Source organism: Hyaena hyaena, unplaced genomic scaffold (genome assembly GCF_003009895.1).
Source record: "Hyaena hyaena isolate Hyena2069 unplaced genomic scaffold, ASM300989v1 scaffold_143, whole genome shotgun sequence".
Classification (NCBI taxonomy): Eukaryota; Metazoa; Chordata; class Mammalia; order Carnivora; family Hyaenidae; genus Hyaena; species Hyaena hyaena.
Genome location: NW_024080775.1, coordinates 50106 through 69570, shown reverse-complemented (window position 1 = coordinate 69570; position 19465 = coordinate 50106). Strand labels below are relative to the sequence as shown.

At 41.5% G+C, this 19465-nt stretch overlaps 1 long non-coding RNA gene across 1 annotated transcript in view; it reads right to left on the bottom strand.

Annotated features, from left to right (window-relative positions):
- Positions 1-12091, bottom strand: part of LOC120235986 — a 178072-nt gene extending 165981 nt beyond the window's left edge. The window contains exon 1 of the long non-coding RNA XR_005529560.1: positions 11948-12091. This is a non-coding gene — a long non-coding RNA (uncharacterized LOC120235986). The remainder of the gene's footprint in view (positions 1-11947) is intronic.
- Positions 12092-19465: the final 7374 nt, after the last annotated feature.

Here is a 19465-nt window from a genome sequence, read left to right as displayed (position 1 = left end):
AAGGGGAAAATAAAAGCATCATTTTGAGGAATGATTCAATATCACTTAAAATGCCCTTCCTATATCACCATAGGACCATGCTTCGGAATCAACCACTCTGGGTTCAAGTCCTCCACCACTAAACAGCTATGCTAACTTTTGGGCAAACCCAACATAATCTGAATAATAGGACAGCATTTGTATCTAAATTAGAGAAGTATTGGGAAAAATCAATAAAAATTAATTTTTAAAAAAAACTCAGCACAATGCCTGGCAACAGTAAACTATCAATCAACGTCAACTGTTATTTCAAGCTAGAGAGAAGAAAGGGCAAAGTGATGGCATGCCGGGGAACTTATTGTTGGTGGGCATGTCTTCATGTCACAAGAAGATAGCCACCTATACTGTTAAGACTTAACTCCTGTCCTGCCTTCTTCTGCCTGATCTTCGTAACACATTTACCTCTCTGGCTTCTGATCTGGATTCAGGCTAAACACAATCTATGCCAACTCTCCCAGGGACCTTGTTCTTCAAGCTGTTTGAGCCATTTCTAAACTTAGGCTTTCGACATTTATTTCCAACTTGCTCTCTTACTCTAATACTCTCTCCTCAAAGCAATCCTACATATGAAACTTGAAGGTAAACCCTCTGTGGCTAAATACACCACTTCTCTCTTCCCGAGAAATGTCAGAAAGATTATGTTGAAAGCAAGTGCAGCGTTAAACTCGGTTTTTAAGAGTTAACAGTGAGTAATTTTTTTTCTCTCTAAGGATAGGTAATAGCATCAGATTCTGAAATTAAGCACAGCAGGAAGAAAAAGACTGCATAGATTTCACAGAGTATCACAGGCCTCTGCAATAAAGCACTTAAAAATGCCTTGTATTGCTAATTCTTTACACAATCTCCTTTTATTTCCAAAGCAGTATGCGGGGCTTGAGCCATGAGACGTGCATTGATGTTAACATTACACTGCTTGAATTAGAGCCATTTTTCTACTGAAACTCCTGTTAGGTTTAGAATTACTTTTTACCATCTTTCCCGCAATACATTTTCCGGCCTGACTTCCTAGATCAAATAAATGGTTGCCTCTTCTAACAATGCTGGACCTACCTTTGCAGCCATTACCTTAGCAAACATCCTTCCCCTCAATATCCCAACAACCAGGCCTTGAGTTCTGTGGGAGATGTGCCTCCCCAAAGGTCTCTGAGTGGATGAGATCAACGCTCTGCTTCACTGCTTTCAATCCCCCACCTCCCTCTCCCAGGCCCAAGTCAGGATTCTTCATTCACTGATTGAACTATTCAACAAATACTAATTAAATAGCTAATATCAGCAAGACACAATCCATCATGGTGGATTTTCGAAACGATAAAGTGAAAGTGGCACTGGAGGCAAAGCCCTGCTTGGTGGAGACTTGACTAACTCCAAAGAGATTCAGAACACACAGTTCTATGAAGATTCGCTATTCTCATGATCACCAAGCTCTGGGTTAGCAATTGTGAAGACTTTTTTTCTCTTTCTACATTTTCCACATATCACTCCCTTCCTCTGTTTTTATTCATTCGGTAAAGAAAGGTCTTTAAGCACCTACTACGTTCTAGACGCTGTTTGAAGTATCTAGGATACAAAGCTGGATAAAGAAATAACCTCCAGCCCTTGCTGTAGTTACACGTCTTATTAGATTTGTTCTTATAGAAAGTTCTTTCCAAGCCTACAATACCCATAACTGCCACCCTTCCCCCAAACCCAACCCATTTTGTGACAGGTCCCCTCACTCTTGACTTTAAACATGCTAATGTCTTATATACTTAAATTTAATAAATGCAATTTCTATTTTATTTCAAAATTCCTAAAACCGCATCATCATCAAAAAAAAGTCTAACAACTCAGTAGTCAGTTGTGCTTTATCTTGGCAGTGCCACTCTTCTTTGAGATTTTACTTTAATTTCAGATGCCATATGTATAGCTTAGTACCAAGCTAAGTCAATACTTTTTTATCACTGGTGCCCAAACTTTTATGTGCAAAGAATCGCCAGTCATGCTCGTTAAAAATGTAGCGCTACAGGGCTCTACCACAGAGATTCAGATTCCCTGTATGAGTGGGGGCCAGAGAAGTAGAGTTTTAAAAATATCCCCGGTGGTTTTCAGCTGAGTGATTGAGTGATCACCTTTGTGAAATACTGTTCTATCCTCTCCTTTGATGTCAGTTTTTAAGAATTCAGAATCTCTGCTTCAAGTCACAAAATATTTCCTATTAAGTGCAGATGACATGCTTCTGGGTGTTCAAAAAAATACATATATATAGATAGTTAATAAATGAACCTGTGGTTACTTGATAATCATAATCAACACTGAGGACTTAGTTTACACCTCAGGCCTCACTTTCTGTGACTTCTCAGCTGTTCCTCCTAATTATCCCCTGTGGTGGACAGGCGGGTATGGTTCATGCTCCCACACCAGCACGTTGGCCACAGCATGATGGAAAGAACACAAACAGCAGAGTCAACTAGACTGAAATTCAGGCACTAATTCTCCTGCGCCCCAGCTGAGGAAAACAGGCCAGCCCCTAACCCACTGGAGTTTGTTCACATGTCCACAAAAAGGGGATGATACCCACCTAACAGGGGGTCTGTGAGGATTAAATGAGATTATTCATGTAAAGTGCCTAGCACCATGCCTAGAACATGGTCCATGCTGGACGGCTGTTAGTTTTCCCACTTTCCCATCATGCAGGGCCTTCTTGCATCAAAATGAAGCTCAGTTTGCAAGGCGTGTCGGCTCAACAATCATTTGTTCTATGGCTGCTCTGTCCCAGGCATTGTGACTGCGCCAGCAATACAACACAGCGCCTTCATCGAGTTTACCTTCTGATGAGAAGGGTTTTGTCATCCTATGAGTTACCCCTTTCAAACCAGGCAGCAATGCATGCAGGCGCATCTTTCACTTCTCACTTCATCCACTCACTTCATCCACTGAGATTAACACAATGCAGAGTGGTCAATGGTACCAGGATAATAAAGACTTTGTGGTGGGGCACCTTGGTGTCTCAGTAGGTTAAGTGTATTAAGCGTCTGACTTCAGCTCAGATCAGAATCTCACGGTCAGTGGGTTCAAGCCCCACATCGGGCTCTCTGCTCTGACAGCTCGGAACCTGGAGCCTGCTTTGGATTCTGTGTCCCTCCCTCTCTCTGCCCCTCCCCCACTCAAGTGCACGTGCTCTCTCTCGCTCTCTCGCTCTCTTTCTCTCAAAAACAAATAAACATTTTAAGAAACACTTTTGGTGACAGAAAGGTTAAGAAAATCCCAAAAGCAGTGACAGCGAGAGAGGAGCAGGGAGGGAAGAGCATTCAGGGGGTCTGAGTAAGTCCCTAGAAATAAACAGTAGGAGCATTAAGGTTCTTTACATATTGACAGAACTGTTTTGTCTGTTTAGTATGCATTAAAATTACCACTTCATTTCCTGATTTAATGTAGAAAAGACACTACTACCCTGCTAGTAGTATAGGTACCGTGTGGAGTAAGGAGAGAGAAGAAAGAAAAGTCAAAGCAGATTTATAAGAAATAGTATGCACTTGTTCAAAAGCAGTTCCCAGTGCAAGAGTAAATTAATGAGACTGATGGTGCCAGATCCACGGGAAAGACTGCCAATACTGCATAGTAACACCGAGCATCGCAAGAACTCACATGCAAACCTCAGTCACACATCAAACAACTTCAGTTTTTCGTAGCCATGAATTACACCGGGAAATCTTAGCAGACATCAGACCCGGGGGCAGGTCCTAACCCAGAATGGGAATGGACCAGCAACTAGAGAGGGTATGAAGCCTGGCACGGCAGAGAATTAAATCAGACATTTAGTGAGAAATGGCATCTAGAAAACACCTCGTCAGAAGTCCTAACATCTCTTTTCTTTTTCCTCTCACAAATGTGAAGTTCATCCGCCTTTTTAACATTGAAGTCACCAGCGCTCACAGTTTGGGGAAAAAGCTATGCCAAAAGGCTCTCGGGAAGCAGTCCTCATCCTGGGCACAGATTCCCTAGGGGGGTCAACTTGTTTGAGGAATGTGTCAAAAATTAGCTCCCTTTTCCTGCCTCCCACCCTCCTTGACTCTGACGTTGTCCCCATGCCAGTTTCCCACACGACAACACACAGAACCACCTAAAAATCAGGGTCCCATGAATCCCACTTGAAATTAATATGTTAAGTCAGTGTCTAACATCCAAAAAATGCCCGCCAGCTCACACAGAAGGATGGCTCTCCATCGCATTACTGAGAATCAGTCTGCGTCTGAACTACACGGTCTCCGTTCTTCCACCACAACCTCCCCCCCCACGCCGGCCCAAAAAAATAGCAACAACTCAATTCTCAGTCCAATAACGTCTTTTCTCAGATGTTGTTCTCCCAGTGGGTAGAAGAATGAACTGCTGCAATGCCACCCGCTCCTCTACAGTTTCTTTTAATTTAAAGTTACAACAGGAGGGAAGAAAAGAGACTTTCTATTAAGGGACAACTCCCTGAAGGGTCTCTTAGCTGACAATCGAAGGACTGCTCATGGCAGTGATCAAATCTAACGCAACAAAGTGCTGGTGGCTCTGTGACTCATCACAGCAGGAGCCAGCACTGAGGGCCACTTGAGTTCAGTGCTTTGTGTGCGGCAAGTTGGTTTAGGAACAGTAACATAGGGGAGCAAAGACTTGCAAGGTGTTTGAGGCTCAAGATAAAATGCAGACTTACAGTGCAACTTGCTTCTCAACTGAATAGGAAGCCTAGAGGGGTAAGGAAATGAAGGGAGCACTCTGTCTACCTCATGCTTTAGGGTAAATTACCTGAAGATGGCCAAGGTCAGTTGGTCTGTCTGTTGTATGGTTTCTAACCTGATAAAAAATAAGGACAGAAGCAGGAGAAATAAACTGAGCTATTTTTAAAAGGCAAACCTAAAGATGTTTGCTTGCAAAAACAATGCCTTCTAATTACAGGTAATATCTGTGGTTTGAGCACATTTACTCTCACCTGATACAATCTGGCTATACCTTTCCAGTTGCATATTATGGGTACATAAAAAAGAGTGCAATACAGTAAACCCCCCTTATCTGTGGTTTCACTTACCTGAGGTCATCCGTGCTCCAGATGCAGATGATCCTCCTGACGTATTGTCAGAAGGTCAGGGGTAGACTAGCACTACGTCATGGTGACTACCTCATTCACCTCACTTCATGTCATCACATAGGCATTTTATCATCTCACGTCATCACAAAAAGGGTGAGTATAATACAATACAAAATTGTGAGAGAGACACCACATTCACATAACTTTTATTACAGTATAGTCTGATAACTGTTCTGTTATTACTAGTTATTGTTGTTAATATAACAGCCTAATTTAGATGTTACTACATCTAATTTACAAGGGAAATGTTATGATAGGTGAATATGTATGCATGGGAGAAAACATAGCATATATAGGGTTCGGTACTGTCTGTGGTTTCAGAAAGCCATCCACTGAGGGTCTTGCAATGTATCTCCCCAAAATAAGAGGGGCCTACTGTATACTTTGAACACTTTCTCTATGCCATACATGGTACTATGGGTTTATACATAATTTCATACAACCTCATTTAATGTGACTAGGACTCAGTGAGGTGATACTATCCTTATGCTAATTTTACAGTGGAGAAAAATAAAGCATCAAAGAGCTTAAAGAAATCCCTGCGTCTTTTTTTAGTGACAGGTCCACCTGACCAGAGCTACTGCTTCCAACCTCTGGGCTACACTGCCAAACTAGAACTGTACCACTCAGATCTCCTGTTGCAAGATTATAATGGACTTGGTGCCCCACCTGCTGCCCCTAGGTCTCTAGCGTTAGTGGTGCCCCGAGGCCATGCTCCCAGGGGGCGGCTCCCAGCCAGAGACTGAACACAGTCAAGGGACAGAATACTCCTCCAATGGCCGACTCTCGCCTGCCTTGCCAAACCTTTCCTAGACTGCACTGGAGTCGAGCTTCTTTCTGCTCAATCTGCCATCCTTCCATCTCTCCTTGTATAAGTGTCAAACATGGATCACAGTTGAGCCTTCTGCTCCCTCTCCTTACCTGTCTAATCTCCTCTTGTCATCTGGATTCTTGAGGAATCCAAATTAATGCAATAACCAAGTCATTTATTCGCTTTTTTAAAGCCCTTCCTTTATCTTTGGTCAATTTTACAGGTTCCACCCCCAGCCCGCTATCCAAAAGTTTGCTTTACACCATTTTGCTTTCATGAAAAACCTACATTAGTACCTGTTTTCACTAATCCAAAGAGGATTTCTGCCTTTACAAAATGGTAATTGCTTCTTCACTTTAGGCCATTTCAGCTCACAAAAGGTTTCACTGGAATGCTCTACTTTCATATAGCGGGGGAAGCCTATACTGATAGAGAAATTTTCTGTATCACTGGAAAGAGAAAAGATCCAGTAATTTCTCCATGTTACTATACATCATCTCTTCACACAGGTAATAATATATTTATCGTGCCTTTCTCTTTGTCTCCAATATAAACAAGCCTTTGTAGACACTGTTGACTCAAAGGGCAAACATTACAAAGTCAGATTTATTTCTTTTTCCATATATAATCTCTATCTACATGCACTATAACTTCTTATTACTCCGAGGTCGTTGACTATGGATAAAGTCACAATAAATTTTCACTAGTTTATATCTATAATGGGAAATCAAAAAGGATAACAAGAAGAGAGATCTATAGTTAGGTCCTAAGGTTTTTGTTTGCCTTTACCTATAATGTAGGATAAAATGTTAATTACCGAAGGAACACTTCTATGAATAAAAGATAGAATTCACACTTGCACCAAATACAGCATCTTAATAAAACCACATTGTCAGAGATCATATATAGATGTTAACTGAATCGCTATTTAAAAGTGTTGATCTCAACCTCAAGGAAGTGATATATTTTTCTTCTTGGACTCAAATAAGTCCAGTACAAAGCAAGTACAAAATTAAGCTTCAAATATTATTAATGATCAAAAAGACTTGAGGGAAGAAGGGTGTTGGTAACATTTACTAAGCACCTGGTTCATGACAAACTGTATTCTAGGAATTTGACATATAATGTCTAGCATAATCCATGCAATATCCTTATAATAAAAAGCATTATAGTCTCCAGCTTTAGAAGTGAGTAAAAGGGCTACAGAACTCCAAGTGAAGACGGAAGAATTATATGTAGACCTAGACTGAGAAGCTCCCAAAGCTAGTAGGATTGCTTCTTGCATCCTGGCTCTTTCCTGAGTTCCCCACCTCTAAGACTTTAATTGGTGCCACAATGACAACACAATACCAGAGCTCCCAGAGAATTCCAACTGAAGAACAAGCCAGAGTACTCCCATCCCTTTGATTGAGGCATATCTGTCCCCTTTGGACATGTGATACTATATAATCACAAAATAATTGAATGACAAGTAATGGAGCATCAAAGATATAATCAAAGATATAATCTGGAGATACTTTTTTTTCCCACTTTTTTTTAAGGCTCAGTTTTTAGAGAGTGATTATTTAATGTATTCTTTAAATGCGTTTATTTCCCTCCTACTTTTATCAATATGCCTGCCCAGCATCCTTACCTGTAAGCAGAGTAATTACTTGCCTATAAGGTATGATTTGAGTAGTACCAAAAAAAAAAAAAAAAAAAAAAAAAAATCCCTATAGCCGTAAATATTTCTTCTGGCAGTTTCACTTAATACCTGTATTCACAACTCTTTCTCTAAGGAATCAGATAGTCACAATAAACTGCAACAATAACACTAATAATAATAATAACCACATCTAGAGAATTAAACCATAATGAACTAGTAACACCTTTGAATTAATTAATGAGCTAGAGGTTACATTGGGCAAATGAGACAGGAAATCAGAAGGGTCCTTCAAAGCAAACTGGGCTGTTACCAAGTGCTCATCCTACAGTGTCAGTCCCCTGGTCAGGAGAGCATTCAAAAGCACCCACGTAAGCAGCTACAGGGGTAAGGAGTTGAGAGAAACAACCCAAAAAGCATACTCCCTTTAACTTTAAAGACAACGAAACTGAATATAGTAAGGTGTATTAAATAGCACCACAGAAATGTCCGAACAAGGCCCAGCTAAAAGTGACTAAGAGTACCTGAATATCTACTTACTACTGACCCATGAGTGCTCCATTTCTCCCCCTTCAAATATAAAAATCCATTATTTTTAACCAAAAGATTAGATCTTTGCTTTGTATTCTTAAAAATTTAACTTAGTCTTCCATTAAGAGAAACTTTTCATGCAAATGATTTCTTGGCTCAACTGAGAATCATTAAGTAACTTTTCTACACCTAAAATCCTTCTCCTGTTAGGTATGAGTAATTATTTATGTTACATCACACACACAGAAAATAAACAACAAAGACCCCACTCACATTTGAGAACCATTTACCATTCCCACTCCCCAAGCTCCCCCCAATGGGAAATGGAATAACAAGACTGATCATAATTGGATTAAGAACTATAATTCTTTAATTCATTCATCAAATTGAGGCATTTGGAACAGTTTATTTACAGAGTTGTTTAGACAGTTTTGTGTGGTGTTTTTTAAGATAAACCAAAATGCCTTTCTGAAAGAAGTTTCAGATCCCAAATCATTAACATATGAAAACCAAATGTAGACAATTTACAAATGGGTGTTTTAAACAATGTTTGGAACAAAATTGGACTTTTATTTTATTAACTATCTACAAATCTAGGTTCAGGATATAGTTTATTTGAAACAGCCAAGCACTTTCTTTGCCTATAAAATAAGCCTACAATTCTCAGGCTAAAAATTGTGACGAGTATATGAGGGAATGCTTTGACTTTAGGCCTAGACAAATAAGTTTTCTAGGTTACTCTCAAAACTCTAATTATAGCATTCCCTACCACTGCAGGTGATTGGATATAGGGTGAAATGTCCAGGTTATGCCAATCAATTATATCCAACAATTTTACCTGATGGAAATCTAAATAGTGTTCAACCTTAGAACTCTAAGTTAGTTAAAATCCAGTGTATTGGGGGAGATTACTAACAACGAGTTTTATCCTACCCTGTATTTTACTTTTTTTAATATATAATTTGAAATTTCAAAATAATGATTGCCTATCAGTTAGTAAAAGAATAGAGCTTTTTCAAGAGGACAGTATAGTCTTTTAATTGTATCATAGTTTTCATTGGCTTTAAAAGAAAAAATTATTCAAGCATTCAAATCCATTCTTTTAACTGCAAAATGAAATTTTAAACTTTCCCTATAGCTCATGACTTGCTGCCAAAAGGACCAAAAAAGAAAAAAATTGCCATCAGACCTGAGTATAAACTTCAGTCTTTTATTTACTATTTACTTCACATACTCCGCAAATAACATCTTTACTCATTTTTTCTCTTGTACAGTCACATGTCAGTCTAAACAGGATGTGCATTTACATGTATAGAACTAAGTTAACCTGAAATAACTACTGAATCTCAAATACCTGGTTATTTACCAAATAAATTTGAGAGTTTTGAATCCTGTAGATAACATGCCATTCAACCGGAACTGTTTAAGCTCAACAACAAAACTAATACAGAGTTTCTGTGTTAAGAGTTGAAGCTCTTTTTTCCTGTACTAAGAGTTTACTCTTCAAGTCTATGTCAGATTGATTCAATATTGCCCATTCAAAAGGCTACAAAAAGAGATTTTTAAAAACCTACAAGCAAACAAAAATCTCTATTAATTCTTCATGCACAAGATTGTTAGAAGACCACTGGAAAGAAAGGAAAAAAAAAAAAGAATTTCAAGCGAGTATGCTACTATATAATTAACATAAATAACTAAATAATTATGCACATCCCTTCCCACCCCCACAATTAAATGTTTTTAAACAACTCATGTGATGAAAGATCTACCTTTTAGGCAAACAAAAGCAATCTCTACCAGTCTGAGGATTTAAAGCTGTATTGCATCAGTTTTAAGTGATGCTTATGATTTTTATCTTCTACAGTTCTGAAGAATAAACAGTTGATGACATAATTTGCAGGAGAACTTTGCACAATGCCTAAGAGAACTTTCAGTGTAAGTACTTTTGATTTTAAATCATTGTGGCTGAATTTATCTAGGCTTCAGCCTGGGAGCTATATTTAAACCAAGAAGAAGCAACCCTAGAAACTTTGTCCCCATGCATCTACATTTGAGACCAGATTCTTTCCCTATCAGAGTTAACAACACTTCACAAACAGCTGAATTCCTTCAAAATTAGACAAATCAAATTTTTTGCAGTTCTGTGAAGACTCTAAGACCGTGTCGGTCCTCCTTTTAATTCTGCAAAAGTCAAACTTAAAAAACATTTCCGTATACTTTAAACCCATCTGGCCCTTCACCTAATCACTCTTGGCAATCGAGCCTCACTCCTGTAATCCTGATCAAAAACTCTGCTCTGTTTTTTCTGATTGAAATATCCATTGCCTACAAATCTCCCACGCGCCTACTTCATTGGCTTGTTTTGTTTGCGTGGGCTGTTTTTTTTTTTTAAGGATACTAGGGGCCATTATTTATGAGCAGCAAGGAAACAAATCACTCTGTCTAGTCCCTTTGCAGATTCCCACACTTATTACCCAAAATCCCACAGATCTCCCTTGGTCTTGCCCTTGACTGAAGAATTGTGCTGAGCCTGAAGGCAGTCTCTGGGGAAATCGGCTCATGCCTTTCTTGACAAACTACTTTGGATATCTGGATATTGTGAGGCTCTCAACTGGGATAGAACAAATCCCTAAACTTTTCTCAAGAAGTACAGTAGACTGCCACCCAGACTGCCTGGGTATGGCTCTGCATATTCACAGAATTCCTCCTTTCGACCTGCTTTAGTTGAGAAGGGAAGACATTAAGATGAATTCACCTTCACCACACTCTGAATTTAGTCACAGAGGCCAGCGTCTTCATATGCTCACCGGGGTCCATCTATTTATTAATATACTCGCTTTGCAAAGTGCAAGGAAAACGACCATTAAAATATGTAAACAGTGCTTCATGTACCTCCGACGCCAGCAGATCAACACTCAAGAAACTGCTGCTACCCAACGCAAATATTTCCAAATCCAATTTGATTTTAACTCGGATAACCTCTTTTCCTTGCTGATGACTGTAGCCCCCAAAGTGCGAGGGACATTTCCCAAGCCCGCGCTTCAAGTGACACAACACGTGAGTGGTTTCACTTCGTACACTGAGGAGGGTGGGGGTGGGGGAAAAGTAGCTGCAATTAAAATTAAAGCTTCCGGTCTCTGGAATCCCTAGAATTCTGAAGGATGAGACGCATCTCCCAAATTCCAGGCGGGAGAGAGGAGGACTGCTAGGGAGAGGGACTGCAGAAAGCGAAACAAAAAGACGACAGGGGGGAGGGAATATTAGGACTGTGGGTTGGGCTGGGGGTCGCGCTTATATTCTAGAAAGGGTAGAGAGCTGTGTCCAACTTTCAGGCTCTGTGGTTTGGCGTCAGCCGAGATGCACCGACCGGCCTCGGGTCTTCCCTGCACTCCTGCCCCGCGCCCGCATCACCGCCTCCACCGCCACCACTTCCAAAACAATACCGGCAACAGCGCGCAGGCTCCCCCAACAAACACCTAAAGTTATCCCGTTTCCTGAACGGGGTCCAAGCCCACGCTCCGAGGCGCCCCCCCCCCGGCCGGGCGCGCCCCCCCCCCCGAGGATGCCAGGGCCACCTCAAGTGCCGAGCCGCCTCCCGCCTCCCCCCCCCTCACCCCCAGCCCAGTCCCCCTCCCTCCGTACTTGAGGAAACTCCGGCGGCGGCCCCCTCCCTCCTCCGCCGGCTCTCCAGCTGGAGCCGGGAGCGAGTGCTGAGTGGCGGGCACCGCGAGCGGCTGAGGGGAGCTCTGCGCCTTGGAGGTCTGCCCACAACAACATCGGGACGAACAACAAAGTTAAAACGCTGCGATTCACGCACCTTACCGGGTCTCCTTAATGTCTCCTCTGGCGTGGGATGCAAAGTGGCACAGTGGCGGGCTGGGGGCCCCCGGGAGGAGACTGGAGATGGGTTTTGGTGGCTCGCCTTTTTTCACTCTGTGTGTGTGTGTGTCTGTGTGTCTGTGTGTGTGTCTGTGTGTGTGTGTGTTTGTGTGTGCGCGCGCGCGCGCGTGTCCCTTTCCCCCCCGGCTCTCGCTCGCTCGCTCTCGCTCCCCGTGTGGCTCTCAAGGACGAGGTGAAATCCCTTTGCTGGTCATGAGGCGGCTTCAGAGACAAACAACACAATGCGAGTGCAAATAACAAAAGGCAAAAAGACAGTAGGAACAATGGGGGAGGCGAGGGCAGCGCACCAGCCGGCGGTCACCGCGGCCCGGCGCCCGCCCCGGGGGTTGCGGCGGGGGCGGGCGCGGGGGCGGCGCCGGGGGCTCCGACTCGCCCCAGGTCGCCCCCGAGCTCCCGCAAACCCACCCTGACCTCCTCGCTGCAGCTCGCCGCCGGGCCGCCCTCTCTGTCCATCCGAAGGAAAGGAGCCCCGGAGTTTGCTTCCCCGTCTGCTGCAGAGTAACTAGATTGTAAATAACGCGGCGATTACCCACACGGTGCAGGAATGTTTCAAAAAAAAAAAAAAAAAAAATCTGCCCTCCACTTAAAGGAGCGATAAAATGCAATGGAAGGAGTGGAAGGAAGCAGGGAGAGTGGGCTCTCCCCAGATCTCGGGGGAGCTCGCAGCTATAAATACGCATTCGTGTTTAGTCAGGTCCCCTTTGTCAACTTCTTCCCTGCGCTGGGACCTCACCCGCAGCCCTGTCCCCATTACCTGGGCCCCTGCTCGCCCCTCACCCCCGCCGGCACCACAGTAAAGCTCGCACGGGGGGCGCGTGTGGGGGTCTGCGGGTGTCGGCGGAACCTTCCGGGAGGCGAGCCGCCGTCTGCCCGGCGCGCAGGCGGGAGCGGGGAGAGGTTCGGGGTTTAAAGCGACCACTCCCTCCCCCCCTCCGAGCCCCGCGGTGCGCTCGCGGGTCGCCGCCGCCGGCACTTGGAACCCACCTACTCCGTGGGGGTGCGGGGGTAGAAAAGTTTTCAGGCGCTCTCAGCCCTGCCTCCCGGGGGGCTGAACTGGTTTTGTTCTGTGTGGTTGAATCCCAAAGACCCAATGCCCGAGACCCAAGGGATGATGTTGAGGAGGGAAAGGCTCCGCGACACTGGAGTAGCGCGTGGAGGCGAGCGAGACCCTCAGAGTTACATCCCCACGGGAAGAAACTCCGTAGGTGATGCCCGGAGCCGAAGCCGTGGGGCCGATTTAAGTGTGTGCTCTGACAGCTCCCGGGATTCTCTCTTCCAATCTTACTTTCATTGACTTATGACAGCTGCGGGTTTGCCAGGGGTAAAAAAAAAAAAAAAAAAAAAAAAAAAAAAAAAAAAGGGGGGGGGATGAAGCCCTATTAAATCTCAAACCAGGATGGAGCAGGGATGGCGGGGGGCGGGGGGCGCGTTGTGGGAGTTGGGGGGGTACCACTGATCTTCCTAGAACTGGTGTCCAGAAAGGAGCAAGGAGGGAGACGTTCACCAAGGAGGCAGCGCGTCTGAAAGAGGGTGATGGACAAGGGGACTCAACACAATACGAGCAACACGTTTCTTTTCCTCGCCCTCCCTTTCCTCTTCTCCAGCCGAGGTGCATGTTCTCTTTCCTTCTCTCGGTGATTTTCTTCAGAGGCGCATCCACTGACTGGGCCGTGTTCCTGGGCACCCTTAGCATTTCCCAGAGTGCAACACCACCACCAGGAGATCAATGACCACGGTCTGTTTCTTCTTCACGCGCCTGGAAGAGCAGGGTGCTGAAGCTGAATGGGAGGTAGGCTTGGGACTTGCCTGTCAGTGCGATCTCTCTCAGACTTTTCCTGGCTGGTTTCTAAATGGCAGCTACTAAGCAAATATAGTTTCTTAATGCACGCAACACGTACCAATCACAATACATTCACCTAGAAAAGTGATACATCCTTTCTCCCCCCCTTTCCACCCTTCGTAGATTTGTTTCTGGAATTGGATTGCTAATACCTGAGATTTTGCACTTGCCTAGAGTGGAAACTTTCTGGGGTGTTTGATGATTGATTATTTGGTACCTGCTTTCTAAAAATGGCTAAACACCTTTCCTTGGAACAAAAGTGAGAAATGCAAACCTTAATAACTCAAGGCAAAATTTTCAAAGTGTAAGCACAGTTATTATCCACTCCCACAAAGAAAAGCTTCCTCTTCCACAAATATTTGATAGCAGAGAGCCCAGTAATTAAGAGAACAATCAAATAAACTCAGGGCTTTCATAGGGACTCTAAATTATCATCTGCCTAGAATTTATAAGCAGTGCAATCATTTGCTGCTTAGATGTAGCTCTGGATATGGCATTCTAAATGTGTATCCTTAAACAATTTTACTATGTTTTCTTAAGTATTTAATGAGAGAGACCAGGGATAATAATAACATTCGAATTGCTGGATCAATGTGTCTTCACCAACTGTGTGAAAAAAATTCTCTGCACGTGTGCATGAAACACCTTTTTCCTATATGCTACTTTTCCTCGCATTTCTTAAAACATGCAAGCTTCATGTCAGACCCATTTCATGAGAATGTAAGAATTCAGAAGAACTTATCAATAATTGCACTATACCTTGAATATAAGTATTATTTTTATTCTAAGGAGTTCTTGGCGTACATTAAATGGTTTATTCTCATAGTACATATGTAGTTGCTTTTCACGGTTAGCTATTACTATGTCAGACCCCGATCCTTACATAATAATGTGCAAGAGGCGAATCAGTCCCAGCTACAAAACAAAAAAACAAAACAGAACAAAAAAATGGCCCCTTACTACCAATTATACCATTCGAAAAGAAATTGCTGTTTACAGTGATCTGCCCCTAAGTTTTAATCCATTTCTCTCAGACTCAGTGAAAATAAAAGGGAGAGAGTGGATCTTTTTTTCCCTGGGTCTCTGGACAATGGGTGAAAAACATGCCTGCTTGGCCTACCCCCGCCAAGCAGAGCACTGCCATCTCCAGCTTCTACAGCTTGTTCGGTGTCACCGCTCCCAGGGAAGGAGGCTTCCTACTGGCAGGAGAGGTGAGGCGGGGCAGAGCGAGGGAAGGGGTGAAGTTGCTCTCGGCCTGGTAAGACACTGACGGAACTTGAATTACACCAATCTCTTCCCTACTGCCCCTACAGGCAGCAACTTCCAACCATTAGGGTTATTGAAACCACATGCCCTTAAGACTAAGTCATGATCATTACATGGCAACAGCATAGCTGATCAAAAACTTCCAGTGGGATGTTTATTTGTGTTGGACTCTAAAAAAATAGCCACGTTTGAAGTGGGTCTGACACAATAAAGATCAGTGTTTCCGTTTATCAAGCATTTACTCTGTGCCAGGCTCTTGGCCAAGTGCTTCCTCTACCTATTTTGTCTCTACTTCTTACCACAAACTTGCAAAAAAATGCTGCATCCCCGTTTTGCAGATGAAAAAAAACAAAGCTCAGAGAGGTGAAGTGACTTGCCCAAATCATAGAGCATCTAGGTGGTTGTGCCAGAGTGGGAATCCACAGTGCGCCAGCCCTAAGCCTGTGCTCTTCTTCCTCCCCGCGAGGCCACTTACACTTTATATTAGAGTCAGTTATCAGTGGGAAATGTTGAGTCATTAAATGGGTAGATTTAAAATGCCAAATGTATCATATGTAAGGTCCAGACATGAGCTGCTTTGGTATTCTCATTGCATAACTGAAATTTTCCAGGAAATTGAAATTTGCCATATATTGAGTATACACATCTACTATATAGTAAACATAAAATGCATTTAGAAATGTATACAAAAACATAAAATTGTCTTAATTTGTAGACTAAGCAATTATATATGCATAAGTATATATTCATATGGTGCATATTATAATACAATTACTAAAGTTTTTTAATCCCTGTAACTTTACAAGTATGTTCTAAGTGCTTTTGGGCATAAACTCAACTAATCCTCACAACTGCCCATGAGGTATGTGATTTTATTATATTATTTTACAGATAAGGAAACTGAAGCACAGACATAAACATTGAAAAATGTTTTAAAAAAGAAACTTTAAAAGACTCTTAATCACTTTGCTATGCTAACTTATATACACATACAATATACATACACGTATTCCTGGATACATATACTATATATAGCTCTCAAAATAGGGGGGGAAATTAAGGCAAATCAACTGAGATTTGTATCAATCTGCATTCCCCATATTCTATAGATATTGCTGATGGGAGAGAGCTTTATTTTTGTCCAAGGTATTCAAGATTCTTTAAAAATGAGCTCCTGGGTGACTCAGTCGGTGGGGCATCTGACTTCTACTCAGGTCATGATCTCATGGTTCATGGGTTCGAGCCCCGCGTCGGGCTCTGTTCTGACAGCCAGCTCAGAGCCTGGAGCCTGCTTCAGATTCTGTGCCTCCCTCTCTCTGACCCTCTCTTGCTCACGCTCTCTCTCTCTCTTTCTCTCTCTCTCTCTCAGAAATAAATGAAACATTAATTTTTTTTAATAAAAATAAAAATATTTAAGGCAATTTTAATCCCCCCAACATATTTAGAGATATTGAAGAAATGCTAGTAAATATTAGGAATATATAATATTTGACCCTAACTGATTTGCACAAAGTTCACCTGGGATTTTTTAGGTCATCTATGTTAAAGACAGCAGAGACAGGGTACTTGGGAATACTAAAGAAGATAGAGAGGGATAATTAGGAAAAAAAAAAAAAAAAAAACATGAAAATTTGTGGCCTGAGAAGCAGAGGGAAATTTAGGTGATGCAAGAGACCCAAACTGGAACATCATTTTAATAGTTATGAATTACCATTAAAAAAAAAATAGTGTAATTTGTCAACCGTCACTCCATTAACAAGAGTGTATTATAAAATGGTAATTTAGGTTTAGTGATTATGGACTGAACACCAACACCACTCAACAGAATCTTAAAATACTGGATAAGAATCCCAGGTTCATGAGTGGCTTGTCCCGTGTCTATTTTTACCTGTCTCACCAAACACAATATGCATATCAAATTTTAGAAGTGAACTTCTTCAAATCAACCTTCTTTGTGAAAGTATCTTAAGTCTTCTTCTCTTCTTCTGTTTCTTGTCCTAAATGTAAGATAAGGGATTATGTATGAAAGGAAAAATAACCAACAACAATCTTCCTTCCTTGGGCATTCTTAATCCTGATTACTCTCAAGATACTGACATCTAAACTCTTAATTTCACTGAGTTTCATGTGCCTCTTCAGACAAACTGAAAAAGACACACTATACCTAGCAGATGCCACATATTAAGTGCTTACCGAATAAAAAACGTTTAAAGCCCTGTTACAGATACATATGTTTTCATTTAAAAACTACTATGAAATCGAGTGTTCTTTTATTTAAACATTCCCCTGTGGTCCTAAGAATTAAGGACCGGTAGTGCTATATTAACAGCTGAGAGCCAGACTGAACTGAACTGGGTACAAACAGTTGGTAAAACTGCCAGCACTGGTTTTGCTGCCGAAGTTGACTGAAATGTGACATAGCAAATCCATTTGAAAAAGAATTCTCATTTTTTAAACTTTCTCATTTTGGTAAGTATCTAGGATGAACTTTTTAAAACTTTCAGCCACAGTTTTGAAAAGGGGATATAATGTATAATACCTACATCCTTTACCAGCCAAAACCACAACTGCATTACTCTTATTATTGAAGTGTGCTTATTATTCTGATTATTAAATTTTCCTTTCCTGTGAGAAAAAAACAGAATGAGATTGGTTCTATTCAAGTGAAACACTTGTAGTCCCCACATCTTGTCTCTTAATTTACTATTTCCCAATTTAATTTCTGTCCTCTAATCTTAAATAGTGAGTATACAATGTGGGGGGACTTTAACATGTAAAAGTAATGTTTCAGTTTTTTTTTAAATATGGATTTCTTTCAGGCCTAGCGTTCACAGTATAGTCTATGTTCTCTACTGCTACAAAATTTGTATCATAAATAAATAGAGGTTTACCTTGCAATGAGATACATGGGTATTTTTAATATTTTTAAATCTTGTTTATTTATGTATTTATAATTAATTTATGTACATTGAATTTAGATAACATACATATAGTCTTGGTTTCAGGAGTAGAACTCAGTGATCCAGAACTTGTATGAGACAACCACTGCTCATCCCAACAAGTGCCCTCCTTAATGCCCATCACCCGTTTAGCCCATCCCTCTGCCCAACACCCCTCTAGCAATCCTCAGTTTGCTCTGTGGATTTAAGAGTCTCTTTTGGCTTGCCTCCCTCTCTGTTTTTATCTTATTTCTCCTTCTCTTATGTTCATCTGTTGTGTTTCTTACATTCCACATATGAGTGAAATCATATGATATTTGCCTTTCTCTGGCTGGCTTATTCCATTTAGCATAATACACTCTAGTTCTATCCACATTGTTACATATGGCAAGATTCAATTCTTTTTCATTGCCCAGTAGTATTCCACATTACACACACACACACACACACACACACCCCACATCTTCTTTATCCATTCATCAGTCGATGGACATTTGGGTTTCTTTATTTATAAGGAAAAGGATAATGCCTGATCTATTTTGCTAACTTTGAATTAGTGACAGAACTAATTGTCAAGCAATGCAATGAAACATTAAGCTTAAGTCCCAGTAAGTTTTAGGTATTTGGGTCTCTGAATTCATGATGACTCTTGTTTCTGTTACTTCTTTCAAATTTTTGGTCCTGTATTACCAATTGCATCATATATTATGTGAAATGTGGTAGACAGTGAAAGAATGGACAAAATGAACGGTCAACAAAAGCCCATAAGGAGAGGAGGATGGTTAAAAACCACACAAAAATGTCCTTCTTATTCAAATCCCAGGAAATTATTTGAAGGAAGTAAATAAAAGTTCCATACGTAGGTATCTGGAACTTATACACCCATCTCCTCAGTGATGGTGATACACTTAAACAAATTCAGAATTAATTCATGGGTTGATTTTAAAAAGAATATGTTAAATTACTGCACATTGTTTTGTGTGCTCAAAATGGCTGCTTTCCAGGTAACTTTGCTCCAGGACAGAGTAATCAATTGGATCATTACCCCAGTAGTCAGGTTTGGTCATAATGCTTTCAGCTATTTTAAACACCTCTTGGATTGTACAATATGCCCTTTCACTTTTCAGCTACTTTTAATTTTTGCTGAAGACACAAATGATCAAACATTTATACAATAAAAAAAATTTGATTCCTCTAGGTAGCTTCTGAATTCTGAGTGCTTACCTGAACATAGCTGGGACCTACAATGTATTTTTCTGTCTTCCTACAGCAGGAAATTATAACCTACAAAGCCTCATAAATTTTTCAGTCCAAAAAGGAGTAAAAAGAAATAGTGAGATGATTTGTCCAAAACAGGATGAAGAATAAGGACATAATTCAATGTGGTATT